At 41.7% G+C, this 23,872-nt stretch overlaps 1 protein-coding gene and 1 long non-coding RNA gene across 11 annotated transcripts in view; one reads left to right on the forward strand and one right to left on the reverse strand.

Moving 5' to 3' along the window:
* Positions 1-23,872, reverse strand: part of PLD1 (phospholipase D1) — a 202,814-nt gene that overhangs the window by 135,673 nt on the left and 43,269 nt on the right. The window contains exon 2 of one of the 8 annotated variants that reach the window (XM_073803899.1): positions 17,896-18,043. The exons of 6 other annotated variants lie outside the window; for them this stretch is intronic. The gene's annotated coding sequence lies outside the window, so the exon portion shown is untranslated. Of the gene's footprint in view, positions 1-16,147; positions 16,981-17,895; positions 18,044-23,872 lie in introns of those variants that run through there. One more of the 8 variants, XM_073803897.1, reaches the window with a different exon arrangement.
* Positions 593-23,859, forward strand: LOC117312135 (uncharacterized). Of its 3 annotated transcripts, none has more exons than XR_012331381.1 (5): positions 593-810; positions 1,331-1,409; positions 10,326-10,424; positions 22,418-22,473; positions 23,329-23,859. It is a non-coding gene; the product is annotated as an uncharacterized lncRNA (long non-coding RNA). The 3 variants fall into 3 exon arrangements; XR_012331382.1 differs by having other exon boundaries at positions 23,372-23,859; XR_004526317.2 differs by lacking the exons at positions 22,418-22,473; positions 23,329-23,859 and adding an exon at positions 18,356-19,211.

The raw sequence follows: 23,872 nt of genomic DNA on the forward strand, positions 1-23,872 counted from the left end.
GAACATAGTGAACTGCACCATCAGTGGGCACTATTTTACTCTGGGTGTGCATAAGTGAGTGTGTGTGTGTGTGTGTGTGTGTGTGTGTGTGTCTGAGAAAAAACAGAAGCTAATGCAATCCAATTCAATAAACCTGTATGCCACATGTATTTGATAACAGACACTGGGTAAGAAATGAGGGTACAATCTTTAGACTGATGAAACCGATGGATACAAAACCTGGTCAGTGACATCTAGTACACGTGAAGATCTAGGTAATCATTTGGTTCCACCTCCTCTGATGCACTGAGAAGGAGAGGCCCGGGATCCCACAGAGGAAGCAGAGATGAGACTAGAACTCAGGCCTCCTTCATGCCCTGCATGCTCACACAAGTCTGTTTCCAGGGCAGATTCGTTCCTTACAATGCAGCTCTGAACCACGTCGAAGTGTGTAAGGAGTACGACCTGACAGGCAGGATAAACCACTATTGTCTCAGCTGCAGGCGGACTCTGCTCAGTAGGTGTGGACCGGCTGCCGGCCTCACAGGAAAAGAACTAGTTTGGTCCTCACTCAAGAAACTGCCACTCCCATGAATGTCACAAAGGGACAGAGCTGTTCTACTAACACCTGACTCTGTGACACCCCTGATGGTCAGAAGCACATGGATTGCATCAATGCTAACAAGAAATGGCAGATTGAAAGACAGGCCACCCAATTTCGGTGAACTGGAGAGAGGCAGCGCGTGCCAGCCGGACTGGCCAGCCATCCTGCCTTCCCGGCGTGCTGCTCTGCGGGTTTCTCAAGCGGCTCGGGATGATGTAATTCACTCAGTGGGTATTTATGGAGCAACTGCAGTGTGCTGAGCACCAAAATAGGCGCTGGGGAAACAAAATGACCTCACGTATTTTACTTCACTGTGAAAAGAACACTCTCGTTCCGCCCCACCTCACCCTGTGTGTTTACCTCCTTCCCCACCAAAATCCCAGAAGAGCGCCCCTCCTCCCACCTCTCCTGTCTCCCACCTGTGCTTCCTTCCAACTCTCCTCTCATCCCTCCATTAATCAACTCCCTTAACCTCTCCTGCTTCTGTGGGTTTTTCCTATTGCCACTTAAAATATTCTCAAGCATCTCAGTTACATGTACGTTCCACTCAACTTCTCACTTCTCTCTCCCTGTGACTTGAGTCAAGCTTTTGAAGGATTTATATTGCCCTGCTCAGCTAGACTGAACCAAACATGCTTCATGCTCTCTGACATCTCAGCCTTCCAACAGACTGCTCCCTCTGGAGTTTACCGTCCTCCAATTTCTTTCTTTGCCTGATTAACTCTTGTCATTCATTCTTTGTCCCAGGTGCCACCTCCTCCAGGAAGCCTCCTTGACCTTGCAGGCTGGTTCAGATGCCTCTCCTGAGTGCTTCCACAGCATCTAGGTGAGTCCATTGAGAACATTCTTTTCCACTTGGCCTCTGTCTCCTCTAGAAGACTCTCAATTCCCTGAAGGGAGAGGCCATCTCAAGGTCCACAGTTCCTAGTATCTACTGGGCTCTGAGTAACTAACTGTCTGTGGACCAAATGAGCAATGAATGAATATAAGACTTGGAATAGCTCACGGTATGGGCAAAACAGATAATAACATGTGCATAAAGCTTTCCAGATTACAAAGTATTTTCCACATATATGTCTTATTTGATCTTCCTAATCTTGCAGGGCAAACGGTATTATTTTTAACCCTCTTTTCAGCTGAAGAAGCAATGATCCAAAATGAGTAAGAGGTCTGATGAGGGTCATACTGTGTAAGTGGTAGATCTGAGATTCAAATTATGATCCTTGAACTTCACATTCCCGGCTTTCTCCATTCCCTGTGAGCTACCGTCTTCATAGTCAGATGTACACAAGACTATACAAACGCTCCTCATTGAAACCTGATTATCTGCAAACTAGTCTGCTCGCCTTGTGCTTAACCAAACTACTTACTAGAAGGAACAGAAATGAATTCTGACCAATTTTAACAAAAGAAGTAAATCTAGAAAAGGAAGTAATATAGCCAGAACAACACAGATACCACTTTTATCTTCCTTTGGTGGGATGAATCAACATAAATGATTTAGGCACCATATCCTCCTGCCAAATGAGCAGAACATCTCAGATTTAGGGTTCGTGTTGAAATGGCTACAGACCTGTCCTGTGATCCACTCATTATTAAAGCCAGGAAATCACCATCCTATCTGGTGGGACAGCAGCGAAGGCACTTCTTATCCAAGAACACCTTTGATACCCAGCGACTACTGCATCTCCCACAGGCTGTTAGCAACCCCTCAGCCCCTCCCAGGCCTCACACCCATTCATCCAGCTGAGGGCACATGACCCATCACCCTAACTCCTCTCTCACTGAAAAGCTCTACTCACTTACCCCACTGTCCTGTTGTAGTCACCTGGCAAGGCCCAGTCCAGGTCAATCCATCTATCTGCTTTCTTGGCCCCTACCCCAAGTTTTCTAAAACATCTCCTTGTCCTGTGTTTCCTTCCTGCATGAATTGGGAACATCATCTCTCCAGCTGCATAAACTGAATCCTGGAACTCATCCTCAGCAATTCTCCTTCCCTAACTCTCTACATCCAACCAATTTATAAGTCCTGTCAAATTATAAATATCTCTTCAGTCTAGCCACTACATTTTATCTCCATAACCATGGCAGGTTTGAGGAAATGAAAAAAGGTGCAGTGTAGCTGGGCATGGGGTTAAGGGCAGGTGATGTTAAGGCATTTAGACTTTATCTCAAAGTCCTCATCCACCACCTCTCACTCCCCACTCTCGATGCTGGAGGCCTGCAGCTAAAAAGTATTCAATGACAATAATTTGGGGCTGCCCAAAATGGGATTTTGTAGGATAAGTGACATCACTTTCGATGGTTATTTTTTTTATTACCCAGATAACCAATGGTGGTTTCCCAAATAAAAAAGATACTGGGCTAAATGGAATACTGGCTCTGCTCTCTTTATAAAGTTACTGCAGACAACAATGATTTCCAGATGAGTCTCAGGTACATAAAGTAATGCCTTCGTGGAACCATCAGAGTTCAGTTCTGCCACATTTGAGAAACAACGTAATATTTAAGGTAAACAAGCTAAACTGGATGTGCGTGGAGGGTGAGGGTTAGGGGAAGGAAGGATAGGAGGGATGAGAAACAGGCTATGCCTAATGACGCATGGGCATAGTTCACAGATGATCAATTCATCGTTAAAACAGCACTAATATAAAGTTAATAAAAAGCCACAAAGTAATCAGGAAGTACCTTAAGTTAGTAGTTTCTAAAAGTTCCTTGTTACTGTACATATATCTGCCCCAAACTGTCAGTACTAACCAAATTCATTAAAAGTATGGTAATATGGAGGGGGGTTGACACACACAGTAGAAAGAGAAAAGAAAAATATACTGGTAAGAACCTACAAAAACGACACTGTGAATATTAAAAACTTTTAAATTGTACACTTTAAAGGGGTGAAAATTATGGTTTGTAAATTATATCCCAATGAAGCTACTTTTTAAAAAATCTGACAAGACATAGGAATAGTAAGCAGAGTTGCTTACTGTTGATATAGTTGCTTACTATATCGATCAACAGATATCAATACTCAAAAAAATATATCGATACTCAAAGGAAGAGCAGGTAATTTTTCTTGATCCTATAGAGGAATAACAAGCAGCAAAGTCATTTTTACATTTATTTCTGTTACATATAACAAAAATAGACAAACTACTACTTAAACCAAAAAGACCAGGGGAAGAAAAGACATCGTCAAAACACTTAGAGAAAGCAATCTGTCAATTCCCACCTTGAATATTGCTTTAATTCCACTGTTTTCACTACCAGAAGACTCTGCTCAGTGAGATTATTATGTTTCCACAAACACAACGGTCTCATTGGGAAGTTTCTGCCAAACGAGTATCTTGCTAAGAAATTACAAAAGTATGTATCACAAAGAGAACTATTATAAGCTCAGAAAAAACATGCAAGTCTCAACATCTAGAGAAACAATTAGATAAAGAAAAGACAAATTCTGGGTCAGTGATGATTTCCTTTTCAAGACAGGGTTCGAAAGAAAGGTACAAAAGATGGATGAAAAGTGGCAATACCCGGCACCTCATAAGCACACATGCGTGTGTGCTGGGTGCTTGTTGGGAAAGAAGCAGGGTGTATTTTTTTAGTCTCTTAGAGAAACAAGTTAGTTCGTGCAAAGGCAGAATCCTTTTGAAATCACTTCAGAAGGTAGATACCAAAGTGGAAGGCAGGTGTATGCGCAGAATATGATCCACCGGAATAGAAATTAACTATGCCCAGTCTCTGATCTCAGTTTCACCTAACCAAGCAAAACAATCCGGCTGATACAAAACAAAACAAAAACCTATCCTTCAGTCTTTATCCTCAGAGATAACTCGCTCAAACCCAAGGAACCAAACATAACTCTCTTCTGGTTTTAAGTTAAAACATGTTGAATCCACTGTGACTCAGCACACGGGTTTCACTTACTTAAAGTTGTCTGAAACCAGGTTAGCTTTAATATGGTTATCCAACATAAGAAACAGCCAGTGAATTAGGCACAGAATTAGGCAGGAAGAGTACTGGCCTCAGAGCCAGTTTTAGATCTAATCTCAACTTTGGGGACTCCCAAAAAACCCAATTCAATCTCTGTTGAAATTAAAGAGTTGTCTTTGAATTTTTACACACCTACATGCCAGGCATATGGTAGATGTTCAAGAAATGCTTTCTGAATTATCACTACGAATAGATAACATTTAGCAAGCACTTATTAAGTAAGTACTTCATATGCATTATATCATTTAATCATCACAATAACCCTATGAAGTAGATTTTCATATTATCTGCATGTCACGAATTCAGAAACTGAGGTTTAGAGAGATTAGTAATGTGCCCATGTGACTCAACTGCTGAGTGGCAGACAGAGGACTGCAGGGCCCAGAGCTCTTAATCAATGTGCACTTATGCACTACTGCCCCTCTGAACTCAACGGGGCACCGGCCAAAGTAATCGCAGTCATTAATGAACATATGAGGCTCCTCCAATTTAATGTTTGTTTTATTGCTTGCTTTTTCCCACCACCTGTCTTCCTGGGAGTATTGACTGTAAAAACCTTGGGATCCTTGTTACTCAAAAGGTGGTCCGTTGACCATAGACATCACCCTGAAACTTTCTGGGAATGCAGAATCTTAGCCGTATCCCAGAAACAGAATCTGTGTTTTAACAAGATACCTGGGTGATTCAGAGACATCTCAGTTTGAAAGGCACTGGTTTAGACTAGCTCCAACATGACACACGTTATATGACAGGAGGAAAGAAGCTCTGAGAAGTAAAATACAGCAGAAATGTTATAGTCGGGGAGAACAAAACCAGCTTGCTATGGCTGTGTCAGGACCTTAATTCACCTAGATAATGGCCCACAGATATTTATAAAGGACCTATAAAGATGCCTAGGGAGTTGATGATAGAGACAATGGCTGAATCTATAGGGAGTGTAACTATAGTTCCACGCCTTCTAAAATCTCCAAACCTGTGTCTTCAGAAGCACGTAGCAAATAAAAATACATTAAGTCTTTGGCAAATACTGAATCTCTCATGAGGTGAAGGGTAGAGCTGTGTTATGGACTGATAAGCTCAAGACTTGTACATCACCAACTTCGTTCACAATCCAGGAGTCACTTCTTAACAAGGCAACTTTATCCTTTTGAATGTTAACACATTTTTTGAACCCAACACTGAAGTCAACTTAAATTTGAGTGTAAACTTGATTTAACTTTGAGCTATTTCAATATGGTTTATGGTTTTCTTTTTAAATCACATACCTACATTTCTAGTCAGAAAATGGCCTACATTTTTAGCCAAGAAGTGCAGGACAGCAACTGTCCTCTCACAAGAGATACGAGTTATGTTGTGCTATGAAGCAGAATCTAAAGAAGCATCTGAAGGACTTAATTTTTGCTCACTATTTCTTACCCATTTAAACGGAGTTATAAAACCCCAATAACTCCACATATAAAAGCTATGCATATAAGTAAAAGTTATCTTAGTGGGAAGTGAGACGTACAGTTGACCTTTTTCTTTATTCCCACTTTTAAAATAAAAAATAAATTACATTCTTTTCCAGTCACAATTCTGTGCTTCCCAGAGCTAAGAGACTGCCCTGCACACAGGTGGAAATCCATTCTCTTCTTCATTTCTATCCTTTTAGCCATTTGAAATCTATTAGGCAGGTTCTTCTCCTTAAAGCCTTCAACTATATATTCTTGACACTTTCTACGTCCTCCCTAGGGAGAACTAGAACAATCAGAATGGATTTCTTGCTAATTAATCATCCAGATATCTCCTAGAAGGCTTGTTTTCACCACAATGCATCTAAAACAAGAACCGCTTTTAATTCTCAACCCATTAATTCTGTTACCATCATAAATCGTCCTTGGGATTCAGAGATTTTCTACAGGCTGCATCAAATAACCCAGGGTATTACAATAAAGGCAAGGGGAGGACTTGGGTATGCTCAGAGCCAGAGGGCAAGCAGGAAGACAGCAAAGTTTAGGGCTGTGCGGCCCCCAAGGATTCTGACTCAGAGTTAAGTCCAGAGGCCATGGAAACAGGAAGGCACATATTAACTACAAAGAAGCACTGAAGGGGCCTGAGTCAGCCTACGATGGGGGCTCAGGGGCCTGAGGAGTCCCACGAGAGAATCAAATATACACATAAGTTTCCCACAACAGACCCAAATTCCCATTCTCAATGAGGCCAGTGATGGACTATATTGAAAACCAGCTACAACTGTGCTAAACCAACCTCATAGCTGGTGGCACTGTTAATGAATACACCACTTTGGGGCACAATTTAGTAATATGTTTGCAGAGCCACAAAAGACTTATAGGCTTTGATCTGGTAACCACACTCTAAAAGTACGGACGTATGGAAAGCAGTTCACTGCCGAGAACAAATGCAGACATCTGCCTTTAGGTTTAAACACTCGCAAGTGCAGGCTGGGATGACCCGGATGGGCAGCCATTTTGTGAAAAAGCCCCAGGGATTTGGGATGAACCAACTTCACTTTAGGCCTCCTTAGGAGGGAGTAGCAAGAATGGTGGGAGCATACACCGAAGTCAGCAGAGCTGGGTCTGAACCGGTTCTCCCTTCTACAGACCGTAGCAAGTCACTCAAATCCTTAAGCTTGGGCTCCGCATCTGCAGAATGAAGATACATTTCCTTGATTCTAAGATGTGCTTTCTGTCCCCCTACCCCCAACACGCATTTTAACTTTTCTGAAACGGGCAGGACTATTGCGTTTTATGTCTCCGTTTAATATGATGGCATTTTCCTTCCTCTACTTCTCCCTGAAAAGCTGAAATTTAATTGATGGTGTATCTTGCCATTAACAGTGTCTTAGAATCAAGGAAATACAGTAGTAATACTGACCTCAGTACTGCTGTGAAGAGTAAATAACATCACATATATAAGGCACTTTGGCACGTTGCCTTGAAAAGAGTGACTGTCCCCCCAAAATGGCACATGTTAACATTATTTTTTAAGAACCGATGCACTCTTAGGATACATCATCAGAAGAGCAGTACCCAGCAAAGCAGCCGATAATCCCAGCTGCTGGTCAGACTACACTTGGAGAATGGTATTCGGTCTGAGGGCCACAGAAAAACAAAGGCAAACCATGGATACTCAGAGAATAGGGACCAGGCTGGAGAAGTCTGAAAAACATGATATTACGAGGAATGGTTGAAATAAGCTGGAATTTTTAGGCTGCACAAAAATGAGAAGGCTTTTGAACATATCAAGACCTGTGGGTGTAAGTAGATGTTTCCTCTGTGGTTCCAGCGGACAGAGCTGCAACACAGGGATGGATATTCTAGATGGGCCCATGTCACATCAGCATAAAGGAGAACTTTCTAACACTTTGAGCTCTCTAGGAGTGAAAGAGCCCTGGTGAATGGAGAGCTTCCGAAAACAGGAAGTGCTCCGTCAGCGCCTGGACGGTGCCGTGTCAGCACTTGCCAGAAGAGCCTCCTTTTTGGTCTCAGAGGCTGCACCCTGTGTCCACTTCAGCTTTAGAACACCACGCCTGCGTCTTCCTCCTCCAAACCCAGGCCAGACCTCAGGGGACCACTCTGAGCAGAGGTGGCCCCCTTGGCCTCCACGAGCTAGGGCTCTACCGTCTAGGGAAAAGCTAGCACAAAACCATGAAACTGGCAGAAAGTGAAGGGAGGAGGGGACGGATTCACTGGGGTGTCTAATATTGTAGCCATTCACATGGGAGGTAAAGATGAGGTTTGGATGAAGACTGACAGATTCGAACTGAGGCGGCGAGAGGAAGTACCAGCGCCTGACCTACTCCATGTAGAATGTTTTTGTTCGGCCCCAAATGATTCCATTTAAGGGGCAGACCAGTTTTACAAATGACAGCAAAGCCTTGCTGAGATCCACATTCTTTCCTTCAGATGTAGGCCAGCTCCCTTCTTGCGCCAGTTACATACTCCTTCTTAAATTAACCCTCTATCCATGCTTTAGGAAATAACCTTTATCCGTACTCTATGAAAAACTGCTAAGATGCCAGATTAAAAGAGAAGCGTAACTTTGGACTGTGTCTTCTTATCAACATTTATGAACACTGGTATTACGTTTACTATGAACTTTGTGATTCAACTACGTTGTCCATGTTGCAAATGTTATCTAAATCTCTCTGAGTAGAAGGTACTATGTGAATGGGAAAGGGGGGTGCCTACGAGAGTGTACACTTCAGTTTAATGTATATAAGGCCATTCTTTAAAAAGGAACTATTTATAGAGAAACTGGTTGCCTGGACTAGACAAGTTTACTTCATAATTATATAGTTTTGGATTCACTTTGGGTTCTAATTCTAGCTTAGCTCATGGTAAGTGCTTAATAAATAGTGACCATCCATGTTGTGAGATGGTGAACTCACCTTCACACTGTGAGTTCCAACACCAAGCTGTCATCTCTGGCTCTGTCTCAGGCACGGGGTATGAAGGTGGACCAGAGAGCACCAAGGTCCCTCCCAGGTCCCAGCCTGGGGCTTCATTTCAGTGTCTCTGCCCATTTCTGATCTGGCAATATTCCCTCAGCTCACTAGGAAGGACACTGAAGAAATGTCCATTCATAACCCGCTATATAAATGTTAGCTCTCATTACTACTGTTATTATTATTTCCTCTGATACTGTCCTTCTGCTAACTTTATCATCCCTGCTTTTGTTTTATTCCTCTGTGTGTGTGTGTGTGTGTGTGTGTGTGTGTGTGTGTGTGTGTAATGGTATGTAAATATTCTTGCAAGCCAACTCAAATCCTCAGTAGTAGATAGATGAAGTCAGAAAGAATGAAATAAAATAACTCCTACAGTTTATTATAAATGACACTAATAACAATAGGTAACATTCACTTAACACTCATGCATCAGGCACTGTGGGAGGTGTTATATATACATTATTTCATTTAATACTCATTAGAACCCTAAAAGGTAAGTACTAGTATTATGATCCTCGTTTTACAGATAAGGAAATTGAGTCTTAGAAAAGTCAAGTAAGTCACTCAAGGTCCCATCTAATAAGCTGTGGTCTAACCTAACAATTTTGCAGCACAGCCTACAATAATCTCATATTAATGGATATGTACCCATATATTTTTAAAATTTGAATACTGAATATTTTTTATTTGAATCTTGAATACAGGGACTCCAGAAAACAAAAATAAGCCACTTAATCTAGTAAATAGGTGACAACACTGAGTTCATTTGGTCTCAATCTCACAGTTCAAGACACTGTTGAGAAGAAAGGGCCCACAGAGTAACCAGGTCATGTTCGCCTAAGTGGTCTTTGAGCATCAAATTAAAATTTCTAGCTTTCTCATCCAGTGTATGATTTCACTCAATGTTCAGAATGGGCAAATCTAGAGGCAGGAAGTTAGAACAGTGGTTGCCTAGGGCTGGGTAAGGAAGAGAGGGGAGTAGGGAGGGTGGGTACAAGGTCTCCTTTAGGGGGTACCAAAAATGTTCTAAAATTAGATTATGGTGATGGTTACACAACTCTGTAAATACGCTAAAGAATACAGAATTGTACGCTTTGAAGGGGTTAACTTTGTGATGTGTAAATTATACAATAACAATAAAGTTGTTAAAAAATAATTCCCTTGCCTGCGCTTCCAGAGCTTGTGCTCTGCAATGGGAGAGGCCACAACAGTGAGAGGCCCGCGTACCGCAAAAAAATAAAAAATAATTCCCAGGGTTCAGTATCCAGTGATCTCTACTCACTCCTTGTGGCTGCTGTCTTTCAGAACAAACATGGAAACCAGATGTGCGTTAAGTAAGCCTTTACCCAAGAACAAAATGTTCAAACAACAATGATGAGAATAAAGACCACGCCTGTGAAGCTGGTAAGTTTTCCTTGGAAGCCATAATGAGCCGTCAGCTTCTTTCTCCAATGTCATCAGGTAAGTGCTGAATGGTATTAGCTTCTGATTTTTACCAACCCAGGAAAAATGGAAAAATAATTTCATTCCTCATTACTAAAATGTTTGTAAGTGGACAGAATGAAATATTAAAACCAGCAGCAATAGGGGAATCAAAAGACCTCAAAAGGCCCCAAAAGACTCCAGTCAAGTCAACTAGAACCTTGTGACCTTGGCGACTCAATCATTCTGGGCTTTGGGGACCTCATCTGTAAAAGGAGGAGGAGGAAGAAGGAAGTCAACTACTCCAAGGTTCTCTTCCACCTTCATTATTCCAGTCAAATCATATCTTCCAAGGACCGTCTCACTATGTTGACTTGTCCCATTCTAAACATCAGCAACTGCCCTTGGACCAATGAAGAGTTATCAAAACATCTGGACACACTGGAAATCCATGAAAGTGTCTTTCCTGGATTGTTGTTTCAAGTATTTAAGTGAGCATCTTCCCACATCCCTTATTAAATAAACTATATATCTTATAATTTAATCAGCTATAATGTCTGATTAAGATTTTAAACCTGGTACCTAAAAATCAAAAGGCACTTTCCTAAAATAATGCAAAAATGCAGCAAAATAATTGCTCTCCAAAGTAAAAATATCCTCTCCTTTATAAAGACTGATCTTCCTCAACACTAACCTGTCACTCCGAATCTATTTTAATTATTATAAAAATAATAAATTCTTCTTAAAGGAAACCTTAAGTTTACAAACTATCTGAGGAAATTAAAAGCATTCTTAGAGTTACCACCTTAAATAGATTATGGGTGATGTTAACTTACTATTAAATTTTTGTATATCTTGCTTTTATTTTTCTCTCTCCATGAATAGTTTTTATGTTTTCAAATATAAGAGAATCATGTTTTTAAATATTAATATGCAGAAAAGTATAAGGAGAAAATCAAAACTGCCAGAAATTCCCACCTTTAAAATAATCCCTAAATCCCAATTAACTTAAGCTGATCATCCATTCTGTTCTCTCCCTAAGCATAACACATACAGAGACAGGTATATTTTATTTTATTTTTATTTATTTATTTTATTTATTTTTGGCTACGTTGGGTCTTTGTTGCTGTGCACGGGCTTTCTCTAGTTGCAGCGAGTGGGGGCTACTCTTCTTCGCCGTGCACGGGCTTCTCATCGCAGTGGCTTCTCTTGTTGCGGAGCACGGGCTCTAGGCACGTGGGCTCAGTAGTTGTGGCTCTCAGGCTCAGGAGTTGTGGCACACGGGCTTTGTTGCTCCGCGGCATGTGGGATCTTCCCGGACCAAGGTTTGAACCCACGTCCCCTGCATTGGCAGGCAGATTTTTAACCACTGCACCACCAGGGAAGCCCCAGGACAGGTATATTTTAAACATAACCAAGTACGTGATGCACAAATAGCTTACTATCCAGTGTTTTATCTTAAATATCTATCATCACCATTTCCTCCAATTACAGTTTTTCTTAAGTAAAACTGTAGTAGTTGCATAATGATCCATTATGCAGTTTTCTTTTATTGTATATTTTGATTATTTCCAACTTTTCATGACAATAAATAACACTTCAATGAGTATTTCTGTAGTTAAAACTTTTGCACTCCTACCTGGAAAATTCCAATCTATTGCCCTATTCCTTTTGTGATTTCCTCTATTGGTTTTAGGAAGAGAAAGTGCTTCCCCATCCAAATAATAAAACCGTTTGATTTCTTTCTTTCTTTCTTTTTTTAAAATATAACTCCTTAACCTATGGACTGTATTTTTACATATTTTTAAAGGTTCCAACCTAATTTGTCACATGTTTAAGTTTTGGCCCAATCTAGAGTAAGTTATTTGCCCCACATTTTCAAATGCACATTTATGTTTTTAAAGGAAATACATGTCTCATATTCCTGGTTCTCCACTAAGCCTCAGAAAGCCTTCAGGACTGACAAAATAATCAGAGCTTTGATTATCAGCAGGAAATCATACTGGGCAGGAAGGAAGAGGACACTCATACAGGCCAGATTAAAGCTAAACAATCAAAAGGTCCAAGTTCGAGCCTTAGCGGTTTTATCATTTTAGCCTTAAAAAGTCTCAAAAGTTCCAAGATTAGCTTGTGTAGTTAAAAGACAGTTTTCAACTGTGGGCTTATTTGCCACGTGGACTGGTCCCCACTGATCTCAGTTACTGACCACGAGTAAGCTCTACATCCTGCCACTGGTCACTGGTTCTTGCCACTGGTCCCCAGCAGAACATGTGAGAAAGCAGAGTACAAGCTCACCCACACCAACACCCAGTAGGAAAAGGACACAAAGGACATGCCTTACTGGTTGACAGTGGGTCAACAGAAGCATCTTTGAGTAGCAAGTGCAGCACAGATATCAGTATTTACATGGTTGCTTCTCATTAATAATAAAGACTGGATTATATTTCCCAAAGACATCAACTCCTCGTACCATTTTCTCCCCACCACAACACCCCTCTGAGGCACAATACTATTACTGCTGACTGGCTGCTATGACTTGGGACAAATTATGTAACTTCCCTGGGACAGTTTCATCAACTGTAAAATGGGGATAATAAAGACAATTGACCCCTTAGGGTTGTTGTGAGGATTACATGAGAGGCTTAGACCAGAGACTGCCTTTAGGAAATGCTTTTTGCGTGTTAGTTGTTATTATTACTATTACCACTCCCTCTACTACTCCTGCCACAGGTACTAATACCTTCAACCCCAGAAATGCCAGAAGGGCAAACTTAAATTGGCTTCTTCAGAAGGAACCAAGGAACTGGGGAAGTCTATGGTCAGATCAGCCCTGGGAGTAGAATCTGTCCTCAGCCTTTGCAATCCCTCTGGGAAGTTAGTATGCACTGTCATTATTAAAATAGTTCATTTCTGCGGTGGGCGGCATCACAGTCTCCCTTGCTTTCTGCCCCACTTTCTGATACATAAACACAAGACCCTTGCACATCGGCACCTTCAGTGAGCAGGGTTAGGAGCAAGAACTCAGCGGGTCAGGCATGAAAAAGGCAGAGGTGGCTGTACAAGATGACTCTGACAAGGCCAGAAACTGCAAATCAAGAACCGACAGCTCCCCAAACAGGCACCTCGAAGATGAAGACTGTGGGCAGGAAATGAGAGTGATCTGGGGTGTGAATGGAACCAGACAACAGGTGAACATTTATCATAAAGGTTCAGCAGTCAGAAAACCCACTCCTGACATCATGATTCCTCCTGGTTATTCATTTCTTTCCTCTAAGTCCTTACCTTCTACTGACATTTAACCTTCCTGATGTTTCGAGTGTGGGCCAATGCATGTTGAAATAATGGATCATCAACTACGTTCATAACCATCTGAGATTTATGAGGCATCAAGGGTACTTTTGACTGTTAACAAGAAAGCATGTTGGATAAAAATTAATCGGCTCAAAGCTTAACCTGATATGGAACGGGAAAAATGTCCGTCTCTACTTGATTTTAGCCAAAAAGCAGAGATGTCACAAAACTAAACCAGTCTGGCAAGATGAGAACAAAACTGCAATGTGTGTGCCAAGCCTGGAATCAGGAATAAGATTTGCCTCCATCCCAAATTACAGATTTTGAGCACTCTATTGTACAGTCTTTTTTTTTCCCCTCATGTTTGGAGGAAGCTTATTGTAATGAATATCCTTTGGAAAAACCCTAAAATCTGGTTTTCAAGGAGTTTCCCCTCTTACTCTAGCCTTTGCCACATTGTTTATTTCTGTTTCTAATCAGTACTGTTCTGTTATCATCTGTAGAAGAAAAGGCTGCGAAGCACTTGGGAACACAGAAACTGAGACCTACCAGACCTAACTGAGCTTTAGGTGAGCTAAGAGCAAACAGGTAATCAACAAGTAAAATGTCTTAACACAGTCCTTTAAATCATTGAGGAGCTACAATCAGATTTACAGAAGTCTTCTTTAAAATTTTAAGTTAATAGCATTTAATAATTAATAAGACCACATATGCAGTACTAGCATATATTAAGCAAGTCATAGCAATCTCTGCTCTCTTTTTTTGGATTTACTGTTGAAGAAAATATCTGCAGAGGCAGGGGTAATAATACAGCTGTACGACTGTGTCTTGAGGGGGATAAAGTACAGTCAGCTTTGCAATCCTGAGATAGCATGCAGCCATAACTTTGCAACTTCAGCCTCAGCAGAGATAAGACTGGGATCTTTAAACTTTAGCAAATCACCTCAAAGATTTCTTTAAGTACCTACTTCTGTCTCCCTTCTCCCTCAATTTTATATTTTTAAACACAGGAGAACCTGAGAGAACAGACCCTTTCTGAAACACTGTATTTCCCAGCGGGGGAAAAAAGAGGAGACTCAAATGGCAATAACAGAAGCATATTAGCATATTTTAAAACACCCATACTGGGACTTCCCTGGTGGCACAGTGGTTAAGAATCCGCCTGCCAGCGCAGGGGACACAGGTTCGAGCCCTGGTCTGGGAAGATCCCACATGCCGCGGAGCAACTAAGCCCGTGCGTCACAAATACTGAGCCTGTGCTCTACAGCCCGTGAACCACGACTACGGAGCCTGCGAGCCACAACTACTGAAGCCCACGCGCCTAGAGCCCGTGATCCACAACAAGAGAAGCCACCGCAATGAGAAGCCCATGCACCGCAACTAGAGAAGGCCCATGCACAGCAACAAAGACCCCAATGCAGCCAAAAACAAACAAATAAATTTATTTAAAAAAAAAACCACCAGCGCTTACCTCAAACTAAAGCATACATAAAGCAACATAAAAGCCAATATATTTCATAAAGTGTCGCAAACTTGAAAACACCATCAAATCAAACTACGTACTCTTGTGAAACAACTTCATGCTGGATTGCTTTGGTGACAAGTAAACAAAGGTAATATCGCTCTCTAGATGTCTAAGTTAATGAAGTTAAGGAAGATATTCTCTTGATACTTCACTCTATTGACTTAATTTCATTTCAATACTGTTAGCGATCCTTTCATTGTCTTACAAGGCACACTCCGTTTCGACAGTCATATTTATTCCTAGAGGAATCACTTAAGAATAAAAACAGTGATCACTAAGGAAGGGATTCAGTCCAGCTTGATCCACCTACACTCTGCCCACGTCAACTGCTATGCAGGTATTTTCTGAGGCATTCTAGGAAAATGTCAGACTTTTCAAAAAGAAAATTAAAATCATATTCTGGTTCCTTGTAACTATAAGCGGTAGGCCCCAGAGAAAACAATGCATCAGGCAAGCACGCACAGGGTGTGAAGGACGACACCACTGGCTGGGGCACTACACACTGCTGTCTCGTGTTCCATAAAGTAAAATCAACCTTGTATAAAATCACAGTTATTCCTAGAAAATATAATGGGAAGACACAAAGAAAGGAATTCTGAAAAAGGAATTGAAAATGCATATGAACAGGTACAAACCTCTAGACTGCACATCCAACACATAAATGTCATTTCTTCTTGGTTTCCACCTGCATTTAATATTGTCCAGCAATGCATACATTACAAGGAGAACCATAACCCCCAGACCTCCGTAGGATCGACGAACTCACATTATTTTCTAAAAGAACGCAGCAACAGCACAAATGCTATGCTGACTGTCATGTCATCGCCCCGGGAGGACAGAAAGAAAATCTGACACATGCAGCAGAAAGTTCAAAACCTTATTTACTAACCTGGTGCCCCTGTGAAAGTAGTCGCTTCATATTGCTTGAAAGAAAGAATCCTTACTATGAAACTAATCTCCAAAGCAGCTGATAGCCGACAGGGGAAAAAATAACTGACTACCCCGAGAATCCACAGACACGGGGAAAGCAGTGTGTTCCCAAGCCCCGTTTTTGGCCAACTCCCCAAAGGCCACTTAAGTCATAGCCAAGCCCACAAAGCACTTTAGCCTATAAGCTTTAGTAATGAACTTGAAACCACTCCCATATGTTAAATAGACACTGGGCTGCTGTGAGAAATAAAACTCACATACAGAATGAGCTAAGGCTTCAGGCTTCATCTTTGTACTTGCTACCCAAGAAAACTGTAACACACCAGCTGAAACAAAGAGCACTCTCATTCCCTTCTTGCCCCTCAGATGCTGTATTAAAGTGACTCATTCATTTTAAACAAGAGGAATACAGTCTGCCCTCCACTAGTGCCATGAAATGAGTTTTATATTGTTGCCTAAATTGGTGGTGGTGGTGATGGAACATATAGCACTATAATTTCACATTGCCTAAGAGGGACCACATGAAGTTATTGCTTCTGAGAACCAAAGGCACATACTACCACTATTTCTAGATTTTTAAAATACATTAAATAAGCATGAAACCTCATTAATCACTAAAGTCTAACAATTAGGTTCAAGAGGAAAACTTATGAAAGCATTTTCTAACTTCTGATTCTAACCTAGTGTCTGTAACTGTGAAAATCACTCATAATTCAAATTCACCATCTACAGTTAGGTTATATTATAAAATAAAAAAAGTTTTTTGGTGGTTTTGTAGTTTTTTATAGTTTAAACTGGGACTTATGACTCACAATGGTTTCAAAGTAAGAAATTTATTTTTCATTCTAGAAAAACTTAATTGATAATTTAAAGCATTTATATCTTAAAAAAATAATGTTCCAGTACATCGCTTAAGAATAAAAATTCGGGCTTCCCTGGTGGTGCAGTGGTTGAGAGTCTGCCTGCCGATGCAGGGGACAGGGGTTCGTGTCCCGGTCCGGGAGGATCCCACATGCCGCGGAGCGGCTGGGCCCGTGAGCCATGGCCGCTGAGCCTGCGCGTCCGGAGCCTGTGCTCCGCAGCGGGAGAGGCCCGCGTACCGCAAAAAAAAAAAAAAAAAAGAATAAAAATCCATGCGCTGCTTTTCAACATGAAGTGTTCACAGTTATACACAATCTTCCCCTAATTTTCAATGCCAAGAGCAGTTTTAATTCTTGTTTCCATGATTTCTATCTTATTTAAATAAGACCTATCTAACATAATGGTCAAGGTTACCAAATTTAATGTTTCTTCTGAGCCATAAAAATGGGACCAAATATTCCGAGGAAGGGGCTTCCCTGGTGGCGCAGTGGTTGAGAGTCCGCCTACCAATGCAGGGGACACGGGTTCGTGCCCGGGTCTGGGAGGATCCCACATGCCGCGGAGTGGCTAGGCCCGTAAGCCATGGCCGCTGAGCCTGCGCGTCTGGAGCCTGAGCCCCGCAACGGGAGATGCCACAACAGTGAGAGGCCCTCGTACCGCAAAAAACAAACAAACAAACAAAAAATATTCCGAGGAAAACTTGATTCACTTGTCGCCAAGTAGATTTACATGTATTTCCGGTAAAATTCAAGTTACTCAAAACCTATGAAACAGAAGTCATTAGCATATTAGCTCAACAAGATCAGGCATGAAAAGCCCTGAAACTCCCTCAGATCTAACACTCACCCTGCTGGCCTCTTCTACGCACTCCCAGGGTCAGGGCTGAATAGCTTCTCCAGGGGTCACTTCAGAATGACGGGGCAAGACAGCCACCTCAGTGAGAAAACCAGCCTCAAGCCCTGGCCCATGCCTTATAAAGGAGCCAGTGCCCCACCTGGTGGCAAAACGTAGAAAAGGCTGAAACAGTTAAACCTCAGGGGAAATACTGCTTCAATGTTGAAAGAAAAAGGGAAGAAAAGGATCAGTTATAAGAGCACATTAATGTCACAATGTGTGGTAGGAATCATGAAAAGTTTCTTCCCTCAGAGCACAATATTTATAGAGGATATGAAAACACTCATGCAAAAAAAAAGTAATTACATTCAAAATCATCTTTTTATGTGGATTGGTTTGCAAGCATATATGATGATATGCATTCCCAGAGAAATCCTCTGATAAATAATATTGATCTCTCTCCTACCCAAAGGGCTGCAAGAAAAATTCCTGTGAGATCAACATAATCTCTGAAATGGAAGAACCATGGATAAATCCCCAACTCAACTAGCTAACTGCTGGTGGGACCGTGTCTCCATCATTCTGTTAAGAGGCTGTATCCCCAGGAGTCCTCCTACCTTTCTTTCAAAAAGTATTTCCTTTTGTCTCACATAAATTATTTCTGCTAAAATCAACGTTCTGATATCAACCTCAATGGAGATGAAGAAGAGTTAAATATTGGGTTTCGAATTACACAACAGTCTTTAATAAAACTCCAGCAAAAATAAAAGTATAGTAGGATGTGACTTTTAAACGAGCCCAAGCCACATTACTGAAACTAAAACTAATAACAATAGCTGATATTTAAGCTCTCAGTATAAGCCAGGCATGGTTCTAAAGGGCTTCAGGAGATTAATTCATTTATATCACACAAATCCATAATTATGCCAGTTTCACAGATGAGAAAACTGAGGCATCTAAAGGGTATCTTGCCAACAGCTAGTGGCGGAGCTGGGATTAGAACCCAGGTCATTTGGCTCTGAAGTCAGCGCCGCTAACCACATACTTTGATAATGCTGTCCTCCCGGGTGCACACCACTGGTGAAACCCTGCCAGATTCTGCTCAAATGCAAGGGAGCAGGAGTTGGTTGGACAAGAACTGCTCTATGGACAGTCCTCATAACGGCACAGGCTGGGAAAGGCTGTCCAGCCAAGCAGCCGCAGAACTGAGACCTGGAGGCCATGAGGCAGGTAAGGAATCCCCAGGCAGAAGGCACTCACTCTGTCTGCCAAGGAAAAGGGGGAAGTGAGGAGTGGGCCGCTGGAGGGATCATAGGGAGCTTGGTGAGGCTGGGGGACCAACAGAAGAAAACTTTGTGAGGGAGGCGGGAGTCCTCTGATGTCACATCATGGAGGTAAAGAGACATGACCAAGACATTTTAAACCACAGTGTGTACATGTTGGAAAGAGAAGTAAGAAGGAACTAAGCCCTGTAGGGTACGCAGGAATTTAGAAGACGTTGCAGGTAAAGAAAAGGGCAGACCAGCGCTTTAAAATGTACAAGTCTACACTTCCATAAACATTATCAAGGAGGCTAGGGCGGTAACCCTGGCCACAGCAGCGCTCACTTACTTGCTCAAGCTAGGTCTGGGGCCTGAGCCACGTGGAAGTTGTTAATGCTACCAACAGAACAGGGAACACAGGAGGAAGAGCAGGCTGGCGGGAGGAGCAGGGGTGGGATAGACAAGCCGAGGAGTTGGCTTTTGGAGACCAAGGCCGAGTGCAAAGTCCTGTGGGTCGTCCAGGGTGGATGTGCAGTGGGCTGCAGGAGATACAGGTCTGGCGCTCCTGTCCCCTGCATGGACGGGAGGCACACATCTAGGGTGACAGCAGCTGGAGGGCAGCAGTGGGGCACACAGCGTAAGAGGAAAGGGTGAAGTTTCAAGGCAAGAGGTATCTGAGGATTTCAGAGAGAATTCAGGACATGGGTAGGGAAATTTTTTTTTTTTTTTTTTTTTTTGCGGTACGCGGGCCTCTCACTGTTGTGGCCTCTCGCGTTGCGGAGCACAGGCTCCGGATGCGCAGGCTCAGCGGCCACGGCTCACGGGCCCAGCCGCTCCGTGGCATGTGGGATCTTCCCGGACCGGGGCATGAACCCGTGTCCCCTGCATCGGCAGGTGGACTCTCAACCACTGCGCCACCAGGGAAGCCCGGGAAATTTTTTGTTTTAATTTTTACTCACCTTTAACTGAAATTTAGCATCCCCTTCAATTACAAATGTAGGCAATAATTCACGGTAAAATTAGGTGTAACTGTGACTTGTCACAAGTAGAAATCAAAGACATCTTCATATCACAGTACAGTATTGCAAGTATCTCAAAGTATCGTTTCCACTCATTACTACCCCAAAATTACAGTAGTTATTAAATCTGCCACTAGCTCTTGGTAGGTAGTGTGTTAATAAGGGGTGGATATTATTATATTATTACTTTTTTGGTATAACTGTATATCAGTTTAATCGGTTTCCTTGGTAACCCTATGCATACTAATTTTCATGTCTGATATTTTCGCTGTAAGAATCTTTACTGCAAGCAGTTCTGCTGCATAGCTAATTGGCCATAAGACAATTTTGCCGTAAAAGATGAAATAATGAAACTAAAATAGGGACATTAAAAAGGACATAACAAAACATGAAAAACTAATAACAAAATTTTTAAAATATCTTCTTAGTGAAAGCAATGATACGTCCTTTCTCAAAGTCAGTCATTAAGGATTCAGGATCTTGTGTTGAACATAAGTTCTTCATGGTTTAAAAAACAGTCTGCTGTAAGGCTCTTCAGGTTTCCCTGGAAGTAAACCGAACAGACAAGGTATGCTGCTATTTATCTATGTCACGTATATAAACGTATATGTAAAGTAGTACATATCTGTACCGCATTTATATGTTCCATGACAGTCCTTATATTTCACCAAATCATCTAAGCCAGTTTCTATGCCAAATACGAAAATTTTGTCTACATCATGTTCTCCACTATCAAAGAGCAAAAAAATTTCACCATTTTCATAAAACTTATCAAGAATCATGTAACCAATTTCTTTCTAGGAGATGAGAAGCTTGATTCTTCCTTTGCCTCCAACTTCTAATACTGCGTGACAAACTTGGTAAAGATGGCATTACAAAACAAGCTGTTGTATCTAAATGAGCTAAAGAACTGATAATTAATGCTTAGACTGTCATGTATTACTAGCTGCCTCTTTTATATTTGTCATAGTTTGGTAAACTTGCTCTGACGGGATAGAGGGATGACTGTACTCATCGAAGGATTTGCAAACTGTTATGCTATTTTCTGGTATAGTATACAGTCTGGCTTTACACTTTCTTATTTCACACTTCAGTAAGTTTTCTTTTCACCGTATTTTCTATCAAGTTGCTATAACGTAGTCGAAACCAAACTGTCGCCTAGTTATTTTATCTTTGACGGCAAAATTGCCTTACAATCAATTAGTTGTGCAATGAGACTGCTTTACGGCAAAGATGTTTACGGCAAAAATAGCTAGAACCTCTAATTTTATTCGTTTAAATTTATGCAGTTAACTTAATGCATTAAACATTATTCTGAAAAGGGATTCATTAGCGTCACTAGAATGCCAAAGGGGGTCCATGCACACACACAAAAAACCAAAGAACATCTGATTTAAGGGGAGGGGGGGAGAAAAACACAGGAAGACACTTAAATAAAGGAATACAGAAAAGGGGAGACCGTGTATGAGAATGACCTGGATTCAAACCCAGGACTTCTGATTTGTGTTCTTTCCTCCACCAACCACAGAACCCCTTCATTTGTGTCAACAAAGTGCTTTCATAGGTTATCAGCTCACTAGCTCATCACAAAGACCCAGAGTAGGAAAAGGCAGGTGACGCCAACCTGCCTGAAACCTCAGAGAAGCCGCTGTCCGAGAAGACACCACTCCCCGGGCCAGTCCCAGGCGTGGAACCTGGCATCTGCCACCCCCCCACACCCCTCTATGGAGCCGAGCCATAGTCCTGAGCACAGAAGAGGCGACGACGACGACCGGCCGAGCCCACATATCACATTAGCTAGAACCTGATCAGGAGAGGACAGAAGAGTGAGTGCAGAACCTGACGAGTAGATCCTTCTTCTCTTCAGGCTTCCGTTTGCAGGGAGGACTAACAATTTATTTGGATGCTTTGCTCAAAATTCTCTTATTTAGTTCTGATTCTTAAACGGGGTGAATTACAGGACTTACAGTATTCCAACTGTTTGATTTTCCTTTGGCTGTAATCAGAACAGAAGCCTATAGTTAAGCCATTAGTTTGAAATTAGATAAACAGGCTGAAACAATGCGCTCTCTGTTCTCTCCTGGCTGTGCCCACCGACAGGCGTTCATTATTTAATGTGTCAGAGCCGTGTTGCCAGGGCTCTGTGAACGACAACGTGGTTTATTGTCTTCACATCCATTCCCTGTTCTGCCACATCTGTCATGGCTCATATCTATATTTTATCTTTTTCGTTTTATTTTGATTCTCTTACAGGGTCATTTTCTCAACTACTACAAATTGCTCTGACATCTATTCTAACGCAGCAAAAGGTAACATTTATTTTTTAACTTCTTGATAACAAAAAACTGAAGGGACACAAGGACACTCTTTTAGATTGCTTCAAATTTACACAAAATTATATCATTAAAGCAAGTTTTATCTCGTGGTTGGCTAGATATTTTTTTTCAAAAATCTGATCTGTTCACAGGTTACTGTGGCCTTTTCTCATATAATGTTTCCTTTTACATGATAATGAGAATGTGGCTATACAGACTCACCTAATATCCTTGTGGGGGAAGAAAACTTTTCCCTTCTTCCCTTTAGGTTCTTTGGCTGGTCTAATAATTAAATTGACATAGACAGATTAACAGGAGAAATATACATTTAATTTTGTACATACGAGAGCCAGTAAAAATATGAGATTCAAAGAAGTGACCGAAGCAGGCAGCTTTTATGCCTTTTAGACAAAAGAAACAATAAGTTTGTGAAAAATTGACAAAACATACGGGTTTGGGCTTGGGGTAGCAAATTAATGAAGAAGTAACAAGATTTGTTTATATAGCCTTCTTGGCCCTGAATTCCCTGTCTCTGGCAATAAGGATGCCTTCTACCCTCCTGGTATAAGGAGGATCCCTTTCACATGGGAGAGTTATTTCCTGCTCTCAAGGAGACAAAGGAGATGAGAGTATCCTTCTTGCACTGGCTGTTTCTTAAGTAACTTTAATTCAAAATAATCAATATGCCAAAGTAGCATATTTTAGGGTGACATATTCTGCTTTCTTTCACGTTCTTCCGAAAAAAAGTTGAGTATTTCTTAATACGCATATTAAAATGTAAATTATTATGTTTATTGGTTGGCCTTTAATTTCTAAGTTTCTCTATTCTCTTCCTTCTTTTTTTTAAAGTAAGAAGCCATAGTGAAAATTGTCCCTTGCCTTCTCGTCACAGCCACCTAGAGTGAGAATTTCTGTGGATGAAAAGAGTTCAAAATTGGCTTCCAGGCCCAGGGGACAGAAGAGCAGTGCCCTCCTGTGTCTGCTTCTCCTTGGACACATGGACACATGGACTCAGCATGCCTGTCCACTATCTGTGCATCAGAGAGTAATGCCCTGAGCCACCTGCACTGTGCGGGAGAAGGGAGTGAACCTGGCAGCAGGAAGCCTGTGATGTGTTACCTTCTTTCCTAATTACCCATAAGCACTTCTTTCTTGCTTGCCCATTCCTAGTAACGAAGGGCTTCTTGTCACCTGAAGCCACTTGCTTTCGTTCTTACCTTGTTTTCTTTGCGTTGCTCTCAAACTTCCTCACAAGACCTCTCCCTCCAGCCAAACTGATTCATTCCATTTTTCAACTCCCCTAGTTCTTCCCCCACTTTGTCTCTATGCCACTGTCCCACCTTTGATGCCCTTCCACCTCATGGCCAATAAAGGATTAAAATCGTGCGCAGTG

The sequence above is a fragment of the Tursiops truncatus genome, chromosome 4 (genome assembly GCF_011762595.2).
Source record: "Tursiops truncatus isolate mTurTru1 chromosome 4, mTurTru1.mat.Y, whole genome shotgun sequence".
Classification (NCBI taxonomy): Eukaryota; Metazoa; Chordata; class Mammalia; order Artiodactyla; family Delphinidae; genus Tursiops; species Tursiops truncatus.